At 40.9% G+C, this 12,489-nt stretch overlaps 1 pseudogene; it reads right to left on the bottom strand.

Moving 5' to 3' along the window:
• Positions 1–266: 266 nt before the first annotated feature.
• Positions 267–12,489, bottom strand: part of LOC136590906 (mycocerosic acid synthase-like polyketide synthase) — a 64,001-nt pseudogene continuing 51,778 nt past the window's right edge.

Raw genomic sequence — 12,489 nt, 5'->3', positions numbered from 1 at the left:
GCAGCCCAACATGTAGCCCCTCGCCTGCCCTATCCGTTTCTGTGTCGTTCCCATCACTTTCTTGAATTTCCCAGATTTTCACAAATGAAAACCTTAGCGAGCATCGGCGAAATACAAAAATGCTCGAGTCGCCCATTGACTTCAATGGGGTTCGTTACTCGAAACGAACCCTCGAGCATCACGGGAAGTTCGACTCGAGTAATGAGCACCCGAGCATTTTGGTGCTCGCTCATCTCTATTTATTACACAATACAAACTGAAAAAAGTCCAAGAAAAGGGTGTAAATGCTTTTAATAAACAGTTTATATATTTGTAGTTAATTTACATTAATAATTATCATCATAGTACATGGAATAGGCATACAAGTAATTCTTCCAATCTACTATAGGTTTTTCTCTCATTGTGTAAGGGTTATGTCAAACTTGCAATATTATAATGTAAAAGGGTCTGTGCAATAGAAATGGTTTAAGTGAATGTCCTAAGAGAATGGGATAGGTAGCTAACCATATACTTAAAAGGGGTTAATGAGTCAGTTATTTTTAATGATTGTTAATGGAGTTTAGTATTTAAATAAGTGGGCAGCGGCATTCAGATCAAGGTGAACAAGGCTGTTGAAAGCTGAAACGCGTTCTTCCTCTGCCTGTCTGACCATATGAAGCACAATACAATATAAAGCAAAGAATATACTCTATGTGTCCATATTCCCGTATATCTACTTTCACTGACTATAGGTGTGTCCATATTACTGACACTTTATATTATATTTTGGAATACTCTTATATAAATAACTAACACTATAATAGAGAGGGCAAACAGAAGAAAATGTCTCTGCATATTAGAAATGTTATACGCCTATTTAACGAGAAAAATCTAAGTCCTAGGGAAAAATGCCTAAGAGGGGAAATTAATACTGTGGTGCCTAAAAGTGTGTGAACGATTCTGAAGGTTCACTTTAAATTACTGAATCCACCTTTGCTCTAGTGCGCCCTCCATGGCTACTGTTCTTACTCCAATTTCAAGGAATCCAGGACACCACAGATTCCAGTAACATTTTCAATGTTTATTCATTCCATCATTAAAAACCAGTGACATTTTGGCCATATATGACATTTTTCAAGACAACGGCTGGATGTCACTGAAACGTTGTAAAGGATGTATTTTTAAGAATAAGGTGAAAAAATATACTGAACATTTTATTGAAATATATGGATCCTTGGATTTCTTCAAATTGAAGTAGTACTGCGGTGAACTGGAAGGCTACTCCTAGTTATATGGTTATTAAAGACTGAAGAAATCATTCACATCCATGTACTGTACTCAATTCAAATCACATGCGATGCTTTTATTTTCCATCTCACAGTTTTGTTTCCTATATTATTTCTCTTTCAAGCTCATTAGCGTCACAGTCGACTTCTTTCAGCATTGATACCAGCCAAGAAATTGTTGTATTTGGATCCAAAATGTTGACCACAGGTATTCTAATGCTCTTATCTCGGAAGATGCGATTCTGCATTGTCATAGCGACCATGGAATCAACACCCAGAGAACTGAGAAGAGTATTCATAGTGATATCACTAGCACTCACACCAGTCTGCTCACTAACTACTAGCAAAATGTAATCTTCAGGTTTTTCATACTTTATTTGGGTGGATTGTCTCACCTTCCAAGTTTTCTTTTACATCCAAGAAAACATTGCGAAACCTTTTCTTCAGCCCCGGGGTATAAGAAACCAGATTATTTTTCATGGTTTTAAAATCTAATTTTGCAATTGTTTGGTGGGTATTGTTTAATAAAAGACAATTCTTCAGATGAACTTGTATTTCTTCTGCATTTAATAGTAGGATTCCTTTTGCTTTTAAGCGTTCATGAATGTTGTGCTGGTTGAGTAATACCCCAAGATTGAGGGCACCCCAACTGATCGACTGTCCACAAAGACCCAGATTTCTTCTGTATTGACAGAACACGTCTAAAAAAGAGTTGGCAGCAGCATAACTTGCTTGCTTTGAATTTCCAACTGATGAAACAAGAGATGAATAACAAACAAAATAGTCAAGTTTAATGTTTTTAGTAGCATGGTGAAGATTCACAGCTCCATCTACTTTTGGACTCAGGACTTTCTCAAACAAGAGCAAGTTTAGGTTCTGCAGAATCCCATCATGAAAAACAGCAGCGCTGTGAAAGATACCTCTGATTGGAATTCTTGGAAATGTTTTTTGGATGGAATCTATGGCCTTTATGATGTCAGTATAGTTAGTTATGTTACATTGCAGGGTGACTATCTTTGTGTTTTCTTTCTCAACCTCAGCTATTTGTTGCACCATTTCAAGAGTGGGATTTCGTCTGGATAAAATGACAACGTTGTCACCACCATTCTGTAGAATGAATTTCACAGTTTCAAACCCAAGACCAGTCAGACCACCTGTTACTATATAAACACCACAGTGCTGAAAAAGCTTTTGATCAGGTGAGGAACCAGAAATCTTTGAGGTTATACTATTGTCTAGCTTAAGGAGAGGTAAGGCCTGAACTGTTGAGTAGCTGCACAGTGTATTCTTCCCTTCAGATGTATTGCATTGTAATTGGGTGATAGACTCCAGAATATTGATTTCAGATGGTATAGAATATAGCCATTTATGTAAGTCACTTGCAAACAGCTGTAGATATGATTTGTGAAGCACAACATCAAAATCAAGTACATGAACATGGATGTCTTGCCTAGTGTAAAGTATCATGTTTTTTACATTTTTCTGGTCTGATAGGATAATGACATATTTAAGAAGAGGTAGTTCAGTGAGTGCTTCTCTAGATATACCTTCTGCTGTGGGAAGAACTACCATAGCAACACACATTTTGTCTTTTATCATATTCTCATTGGATATCACAACTTCCCAGCCTGCTGGTTCTGCTGTTTTGCATAAAACTCTGCATAAAATGGACTTTGCATCTGATGTCACTATTGCCAGTTGTGGTTTATTTTTTGCACATGGTAGTTGGTGATGTAATATTTCCCAGGCTAAAACAAAGAAGGAGATACAGGGAGACTTTCTTAATACAACTGCTTCCTTAACCAAGTAGCAAACATTCTCGGGAACCCTTATTTTGGAGGCTGCAACAACTGGATAACATACGGCAACTCCATCCCCAACTTGAATTTCTTTGACATCTTTCCCAACTGCGCTAACAATTCCAGCAAAATCCAGCGCAATGAGCTCATGCTTTTCACTCATTGTCCAATACAAAGCACTTCCATATTTCCAACTTGAAAGGCTCACAGGAAAATAATCATCTGTGTGGGCACAAATTTTGTCAATATTAATCTCTATTTCTTTGCCCTTTAATTCAGAAAATGTGGAATTTGTAAGTTCAGCAGAAACGTCCCTTATTTTGTAGGGATCTGAGGTGTGCAGGGTAAAATGATCAGGATGCTGTAAAGATTCTATTTGCTGTGTTTTCTTTTCAGTGTCAGTGGGAATTATTTCATTGGTATAAATAAAACCATCATTAATCCAGATCTCTGGATGGTCCTCTGCATTATAGTTTAAGAGAACCTTGGCTAGCGATGCAACATCTCGGGGACTTGAGGAGCTAACGTCAATCAGCTGAAATGTAATGTCTGGCATTTCAATTACACAAGCTCTTGTCATTCCAACAAAAGCAAATCCAGGATTGATGTGATCCACTGTGCCTTCAACAGTTCTGAAGGTCACCGTCCGGATAGTAGGCTTGGGGCTTATTTGCCTCACTGTTAAGATTAGCTGACGATAGACATCACAACACTTTGCTAGGTATTGGGTGAGATTGCCTAGAGATTGCTCAGTAGGTTTGTGGACTCCCCACATAAACACAATATCTTTGCAGTTACTGTTAAATAGCTTTTCTGCCTGTAGAACTGAATCCCAGCTGTTGAAGGTTATGTAGCTCAGTCCATTTTGGATATATTTTGATAATTGTTCGCCAACTCCAAGATTATCAGAATAAACCAATATATTTGACTTGTTTTCTTGTATGTCTCTGCTTTCAGAAGATTGGGTCCATTTAACTTGGAAAAAAGTTTTCTCTTGTTTGTTTGCTGTTTGATTCAGAAACGCCATTTTAACACTTTTTATTTCTACTAAAAGGGAACCGTTGTTATCTACAAAGCATCCACATAATTCAACGTACGTCTGGGTTGTTCTTATTGTTTTTATGTAGATGACCATTTCATCTTGAATAGGCTGTAGAATGGTCAAGCTTTCTATGGATGATGGAAAGCCCACTAAAGATTCCTTGGTACAAGTTCCCACACAAACTGCCACTTGTAGGAAACAATCTAAAATGACTGGATGTATGTGGTACTCGTACATTGTTTCTTTGACTTCTTCATTCACTTTTACTCTGGCAATCCCTTCTTTGAGATCTTTTCCATAGTAAACATTGCCCAGCTGTCTGTAAATCTTCCCATATTCAAATCCAAATGTAAAGAGATGGTCATAAAAACTCTGTTGAGAGAAAATAGTAGAACATCTTTGGAAGATCTGTTCAGTTGAGATTCTTTTGCTCGTGTCTACAGCATGGTTAGTTTTTTCTATTTGCCCCATTGCAAAAATATGTGATGTTAGAACTTCAAAACAAATCATTTGATATTCTTGTTTCTGATGTAGTTTGACATTAAGGTCTACTGAATCCTGATGGAGAACACAGGGGCTAGAAAACATTACACTGATTTCAAGAGATCTTAAAGGCACTTTAGGTTTGAAGCTAGTAGCTGCTGCTGCCAATCCCAGTTCAACGTAGAGTGCACCTGGAATAAGGACGGAGCCCATGTTTTTGTGTTCATAGATAAAGGGTGTATTGTTTTTTGATATTTTACACCTGAACTCAGTGAAATCTTCACTCATGCTGTGGATTAATGGGTGGTTGGGACTTAATGCGGTTTGGTTTCCCTGTCTGATTTTTTCAAATTGAATATCTTGCTTGATGTGATCAAACCTGTATCTTGGAATTGTGGATGGAGCAGATTTATAGGCTTCAAATACATTACACCAGTTAGGATTGTATCCATGTACAAAAAGTGCAATTAGCATAGAAAAAATGGTCTCATACTCTTTTTGGGGCTGGATAACAGATAATACTGTTGTGTTGGCTCCTAATGTTTCAATTATGCTCCTGTCTAATGTTCTACGAGGACCGATTTCAAGAAAGAGGACATTTTCTTTATCTTTTGCTGAAGCTTCTACAGCTTGCTGAAAGGCAACTGGTTCAGAAATATTTTTAGCCCAGTAATCGCCAGTGGTGAAATCTCCTTTGGATGCAGGTTTTCCTGTCACTGTTGAAAGAAGATCAATTTCCATATTTTGTTCATGTAAATCCCTCATCGTGTCTTTTACCTCATTCAGTATTGGATCCATCATGGGGCTGTGGTATGCAGCACTGACATCAAGTAGATGGAGAAATATATTATTTGAACTGTAATCTTTGGTCAGTTCTTCCTTGAGCTGGTCTATTGTTTCACCATCTCCAGAAACTGTGCAGGAAGTAGGACTGTTATAAGCAGCAATGCAAACCTTTCCCTTGTAAGATGCAATTATTTTTGACAATTCTGTAACTTTAATATTTCTAACCACCAATATTTTCCCTCCAGTAACTCTGCATTGTAGTGCGCTTCTGTAATAAATGACTTTGACAGCGTCTTCTAGTGAGAGAATTCCAGAACAATGAGCTGCTGCAACTTCTCCAACTGAGTGTCCGAGGATGCAGTCGGCCCTCACCCCCCAATGTTTCAGTAGAGCCACTAATGACACCTGAACTGTAAAGAGCAGTAACTGGGCTACATCCGGCCTTGAGAAATCATCAAACTCGTTCTGCAACAACTGTATCACAGAAAGTGGAGTGTAGACTCTAATCATCTCATCTATCTCTTCACATTTCTTCCTGAAGACTGGCTCAAGTTCTAGAAATATCTTACACACCCCTTTATAAAGGACCCCATTGCTACACAGCACAAATACAATCTGGGGACTGGATTTAGCTGGAGCAGTGTCTTTTTTCACAATATGAATTTGTTGGTTTAATTGAGTTAACGAAGAGGCCAAAAATCCTGTTCTGTATTCATGATTTAGATGACTTCTTCTGCAAGCTGCTGTGTAGACCATGTTCTCCAGGGTTAAGGATGTGGTCTTGCTTAATATTTGTTGTGTATCTTCAATAGAAAGGTGAAGTGATTTTTCACAGGCTGCAGACAAAATGAAAAGTTCAACTGGTCTTTTTGAATGATATTGAGGATATTTTGGTTTATATTGTTTGACAACGACGTGAGCGTTCGTTCCCCCAAATCCAAAATTATTTATTCCTGCTATTCTTCCAAATTTGCTGTCCTCTTGCCATTTCTCAGGACAGGTTGGAATTTCTAGATTGGATTCCTCAATGATTTTGATGCCATTTTCTTTAGAATAACATAGAGATGGAAGAATAATTTCATAATGCATCATGAGAAGAACTTTTATCAACCCAGCAACCCCAGAAGCACATTCAGCGTGACCAATGTTCCCTTTAACTGATCCAATCTTCAAAGGCTTCATTCCACTACAACGCTTTTTTCCCATTATGTTTCCTAAGCTTGCAGCTTCAATTGGGTCAGCCATTGGTGTTCCAGTACCATGAGCTTCAACATACTGAATAGAACATGGATCTATAGTTTTATAGATGTACTGCAATAATTTCTCTTGTTGGTATTGAGATGGTTTGGTTATCGGTGTCACTGACTGACCATCTTGGTTAACTGCACTTTTATAAATTATTCCCCAGATTTTGTTGTAATCTTCTACAGCCTGTAAGATATATACAAAATTATAGAAATGTATAAAATATATAATAACATATGCAATGTACCATATAATTGTATAGGAACTTTAATCAAGTGTCATCCACATTAGTATGTTAAAGAGGGTGTCCCGTTACCAGACAACCACCAAGCGTGTCAAAATAACAAGAAGAGTAGTAATTACCCTGTTTCTCCCTGGGGAATTCAGCGCTGTAGCCCCGCCATCGTCCTGGTGTTTGTTGTGGAGATGATGTTACAGGAAGTCACCTGAACGCTGCAGCCAATCAGAGGCAGCATCATAGTCATTCTGAATTGCTCGTACCATGGCATCCAAGATGTGAGTGCTGATGCCTTGAGAACAGACTGTTATGCTGCAGAGGTCCGGTGACTTCTTGTAACATTATCTCCACAATAAATGCCTGGAGGATGGCACGGCTACAGCGCTGGATCCCTGTGCCAGAAGAGGGCTAACTTCTGCTCTTTTAACACAATTGGGGAATTGGAGTAATGTTGTTGAATAAACAGGCAACTTCTTTAAATGGGCAGTGCCTCTTTTCATTTTATTGAATGACATCTAGGTAATTTTTAAAAAATGAAAATCGAATATATTTTGAATTGACATAAGTATTCACACCCTCTGATATGACACTTATAATTTAGCTCTGGGGGGCCTCTATTTCTTTTGATCCTCTTTTAGATGTTTCTACACCTTGATTTGAGTCACTAGTGGTAAATTCAGTTGATTGGACATCATTTTATGTTTTATATAAGTTCTCACAACTCACAATACATGTCAGAGACAAAACCAAGCTATGAGAGAAGGAACAAAATTGCCACTGAGCTCAGAGACAGAATAGTGTGGAGGCACAGATCTAGAGAAGACTACAATACATTTCTGCTGCACTGAAAGTTCTCAAGAGCCCAGCAGCATTCATTATTTTTACATAGAAGAACAACTATGACACTTTCTAGAGCCTCCAACCCACCAACTAAGAGGAATGACCTTGGTAAGAGAAGTGACCAAGAACCCAATGATCCCTCTGGCTGACCCTAAAGATCCTGTATGCAGATGGGAGAGACTTCCAGAAGGTCACCTATCACTGCAGCCTCCACCAATCTGGGCTTTATGGCAGAGAGAAAGAAGCCTCCTCAGTAAGACACATAAAAGCAACCTGCAGTTTACCAAAAAGCACCTAAAGGACCTTCGGTCTGCGAGAAACAATATTCTCGTGTCTGATGACACCAAAATTGAGCATTTGGCCTTATGTCTGGAGGAAAGTAGACTCAGCTCATCACCTGCTTAATACCATCCCTACAGTGAAGCCTGGTGGTGGCAGCAGACTGGTCAAGGTTGATGGAAAGCTAAATGGAGCAAAGTACAGAGATATTCTTAATGAAAACCATGATTCAGAGTGCAAGAGGCCACAGAAGGGTCACCTTCCAACAAAACAATGACTATACACACAGCAAAACAACACAGAATGGGCTTCGGGACAACTTTGTGAATGTTCTTGAGCGGTCCAGCCAGAACCCTGACTTAAACCCAATCAGGCATCTCTATAGAGACGTAAAAATGGCTGACCACAGATGGCCCCCATCCAATCTGACAGAGCTTACGAGCATCTGCAGAGAAGAATAGCAGAAAATCCCCAAACCCGGATTTGCAAACCTTGTGGTATCACACCCAAGGAGACTGGAGACTGTAATCACTGCCAAAGGTGTTTCAATTGACTACAAGGTATGAATACTTATGTCAATGAAAAATAGATTTTCTTTTTTTCTTAATGTAGAAAGATTTCTAACAATCTGTTGTCACTTTGTCATTATGGAGTACTTAATGCAAAATGAGGGGAAAAACTTGATTTTCCTAGTCCAAAGTTGATAGAGGGGAGCTATATTCATGAGTGATATTTTCCATGTAAGCACGCTGCTACTACTTTAATATTTTTTTTTTTTGCGCAACCAAAATGCACACGCAAAATACAGACATATGAACCAACTCATTGCAATCAGTAGGTTTTATTCTCTGCGGATTGTGCACACAATTTTACATGTGCAAATACGCATGAAAATGCGCCAGTGTACACCCATCCTTACTCCGTACTACATGTCCAGAAGTCCTGGCAGCACTTCTGTTTGCCTTCACACAAGGCTATCTACTGGATGGCAAAATGATTTGGCTCCACAGAACATTTGGATCTTGTTCATAGGTTCATGCTGATATGAAATAACTTTTGAGTAACAGTTATAAATGTAATAAATTTAACCCAATGCTGATAACTTGCTGCAACAAGTAATGTTTACACAAGAAAAGCTATTGGAAGGGCAAAAGATCTGTGTCACAGTTATTTCACATATTAAGTGTCAAACTAAACTTTGCTAGATCTGTATTACAAGATGTAACTCCGTAAAATAAAATAACTTGTTCACTTTACTGAATGTAAGACATCGTACCTTTTTTAAAGGTTTTAAGAGAACAACACCACATCCTTCTCCTCTTCCATATCCATCAGCTTTGTTGGAAAATGGTTTACATATCCCATCTGGAGAAAGCATATTTGCTTTGCTAAGCATAACGTACATAAGAGGTTCAATGATGCAATTGGCTGCTCCACAGATCGCCATATCACAATCACCTGTTGATGACCGGTATCAGTCTTTGTAACAAGAAGCACTTTTCTGTTCATAAGCCAGAAATACAGTAATTCTCTTTATTCTTAGAATTAAATATACTATTCTTTGATATTAAAGCAGATTTGTTATGTGACTATGTTGTCCGGTTCAAGGGCTGCATATTATAATAACAGGTCTGATTAGATTTTATACCAAATGACACAAAGATATACTAATAGGTAGAGGCGGAGAGTGCTAGGGTCATAAATACAGCCGACTCTGGATTGCAACTGGGTGTATTCAGGTCCAGCACTTGCACTCAGCCAATCTAGGCAGATGTCAAGGCCCACCACACCTGGGGGAACCCACCCAGATCCTCCACAAGTGACAGAGCAAACAGGAGGAATGAGGATGTGAAGACCTGCATCGCTGTGGAGAGGATAAGGATCTGCAATGATGTCAGAAGGGGCGGAGCTTAGCAGTGAAGACCGAAAGTCCTGGAATAATGGATTTTTGGGTGAGACAGATCAAACTTTCAGTGACAATCTGGAGCCACATAAAACTAACTATCCAGCCAAACAAATCCCACATGGCATATCAGTTCAAGAAAATTACTGCCAGCAGCCATATTTACTAATATAAACTGCAAGGGCAGGTGAAGAACCACTTCCCTCAGCATGCGGAAAGCCAAGTTACTATATGGAGGAACATTACACAGTATGGCCGATGGCAATGATTTTCTTGACTTGATATGCCCTCTTTCTGTAGTTTGTTTGTGATGATAGTGTAGGGAACTGCAACAGGACGTGCACCCTTGACGTGGGCTTGTAGGCCTTCATATTTTAGCCCAAATATTAACTGACGCTTTGTATTTATCAGTATATGCTATTTTTGCAGCAATCTGTTTGGATTTAAATGCTGGGGGGGGGGGCATTTTTTGACATGTATAATAAAATATGTTGTATGTATGCATTTATATGGACATATTTTATCTCTTGATAAGCAGACCTGATGAAGAAAAACTAATGTCATTTTCAGAATCTAAAACTTCAAAATGCCCCAAAAATGTTCTAACTAGAGATGAGCGAACGTACTCTTCCGAGCTTGATACTCATTCGAGTATTAGCGTGTTCGAGATGCTCGTTACTCGAGACGAGTACCACACGATGTTCGAGTTACTTTCACTTTCATGAGACGTTAGCGTGCTTTTCTGGCCAATAGAAAGACAGGGAAGGCATTACAACTTCCCCCTGCGACGTTCAAGCCCTATACCACCCCCCTGCAGTGAGTGGCTGGCGAGATCAGGTGTCACCCAAGTATATAAATCGGCCCCTCCCTCGGCTCGCCACAGATGCATTCTGACATAGTTCAGGGAAAGTGCTGTCTTGCTGGAGTTGCTATAGGGAGAGTGTTAGGAGTTATTTTAGGCTTCAAGAACCCCAACGGTCCTTCTTAGGGCCACATCTAACCGTGTGCAGTAGTGTGGAGGCTGCTTTTTGCAGTGTTGCACTTTTTTTTTTTTGTATATCGGCCGTGCAGAGCATTGCGTCCTGCAGTAATTTTACATTGTCCAGGGCCAGTAGTGGTGAGGCAGGGACAGAAGACATATTTAGTGTATATAGGCAGTAGGCCTTTCCAAAAACATTTGGGAAAAAAAATCTATTTGGGCTGCCTGTGACTGTCCTCAATGTACTGGGTCTCTGCTGGGGGTAGTTGTCCTAATTCATACGCAGCCAGCTAAGTGTTACAGCAGGCTTGCGCAAAATTCTTTCCTGGCTCTGTGTTGCCTGTTACATCACCGCTGTATTCCTGTCCACAGTGAAACAGTCTGCAGTAATTTTACATTGTCCAGGGCCAGTAGTGGTGAGGCAGGGACAGAAGACATATTTAGTGTATATAGGCAGGGGGCCTTTCCAAAAACATTTGGGGAAAAAAATGTATTTAGGCTGCCTGTGACCGTCCTCAGTGTACTGAGTCTCAGCTGGGGGTAGTTGTCCTAATTCATACGCAGCCATCTAAGTGTTACAGCAGGCTTGCGCAAAATTCTTTCCTGGCTCTGCTGTGCGTTCCGTAAGCGAAGTCAGCCTCCAACCACAGGCCAATAAGCGGCACATTTAATTACAGCGTTCTGTTTCTGCATTACTGGTAATACACCATACTGAGGGGTAGGGGTAGGCCTAGAGGACGTGGACGCGGCCGAGGACGCGGAGGCCCAAGTCAGGGTGTGGGCACAGGCCGAGCTCCTAATCCAGGTGTATCGCAGCCGACTGCTGCGGGATTAGGAGAGAGGCACGTTTCTGGCGTCCCCACATTCATCGCACAATTAATGGGTCAACGCGGTAGACCTTTATTAGAAAATGAGCAGTGTGAGCAGGTCCTGTCGTGGATGGCAGAAAGTGCATCCAGCAATCTATCGACCACCCAGACTTCTACGCCGTCCACTGCTGCAACGCTGAATCCTCTGGCTGCTGCTCCTCCTTCCTCCCAACCTCCTCACTCCATTACAATGACACATTCTGAGGAGCAGGCAGACTCCCAGGAACTGTTCTCGGGCCCCTGCCCAGAATGGGCAGCAATGGTTCCGAATCCTCTCCCACTGGAGGAGTTTGTCGTGACCGATGCTCAACCTTTGGAAAGTTCCCGGGGTCTGGGGGATGAGGCTGGGGACTTCTGGCAACTGTCTCAAGAGCTTTCAGTGGGTGAGGAGAACGATGACGATGAGACACAGTTGTCTATCAGTGAGGTAGTAGTAAGGGCAGTAAGTCCAAGGGAGGAGCGCACAGAGGATTCGGAGGAAGAGCAGCAGGACGGTGAGGTGACTGACCCCACCTGGTTTGCTACGCCTACTAAGGACAGGTCTTCAGAGGGGGAGGCAAGGGCAGCAGCAGGGCAGGTTGGAAGAGGCAGTGCGGTGGCCAGGGGTAGAGGCAGGGCCAGACCGAATAATCCACCAACTGTTTCCCAAAGCGCCCCCTCGCGCCATGCCACCCTGCAGAGGCCGATGTGCTCAAAGGTCTGGCAGTTTTTCACTGAGAGTGCAGACGACCAACGAACAGTGGTGTGCAACCTTTGTCGCG

This window comes from Eleutherodactylus coqui, unplaced genomic scaffold, assembly GCF_035609145.1.
Source record: "Eleutherodactylus coqui strain aEleCoq1 unplaced genomic scaffold, aEleCoq1.hap1 HAP1_SCAFFOLD_53, whole genome shotgun sequence".
In the NCBI taxonomy this organism is placed as follows: domain Eukaryota; kingdom Metazoa; phylum Chordata; class Amphibia; order Anura; family Eleutherodactylidae; genus Eleutherodactylus; species Eleutherodactylus coqui.
The sequence above is the reverse complement of the archived record's forward strand: the minus strand, read 5'-3'. Positions and strand labels throughout refer to the sequence as shown.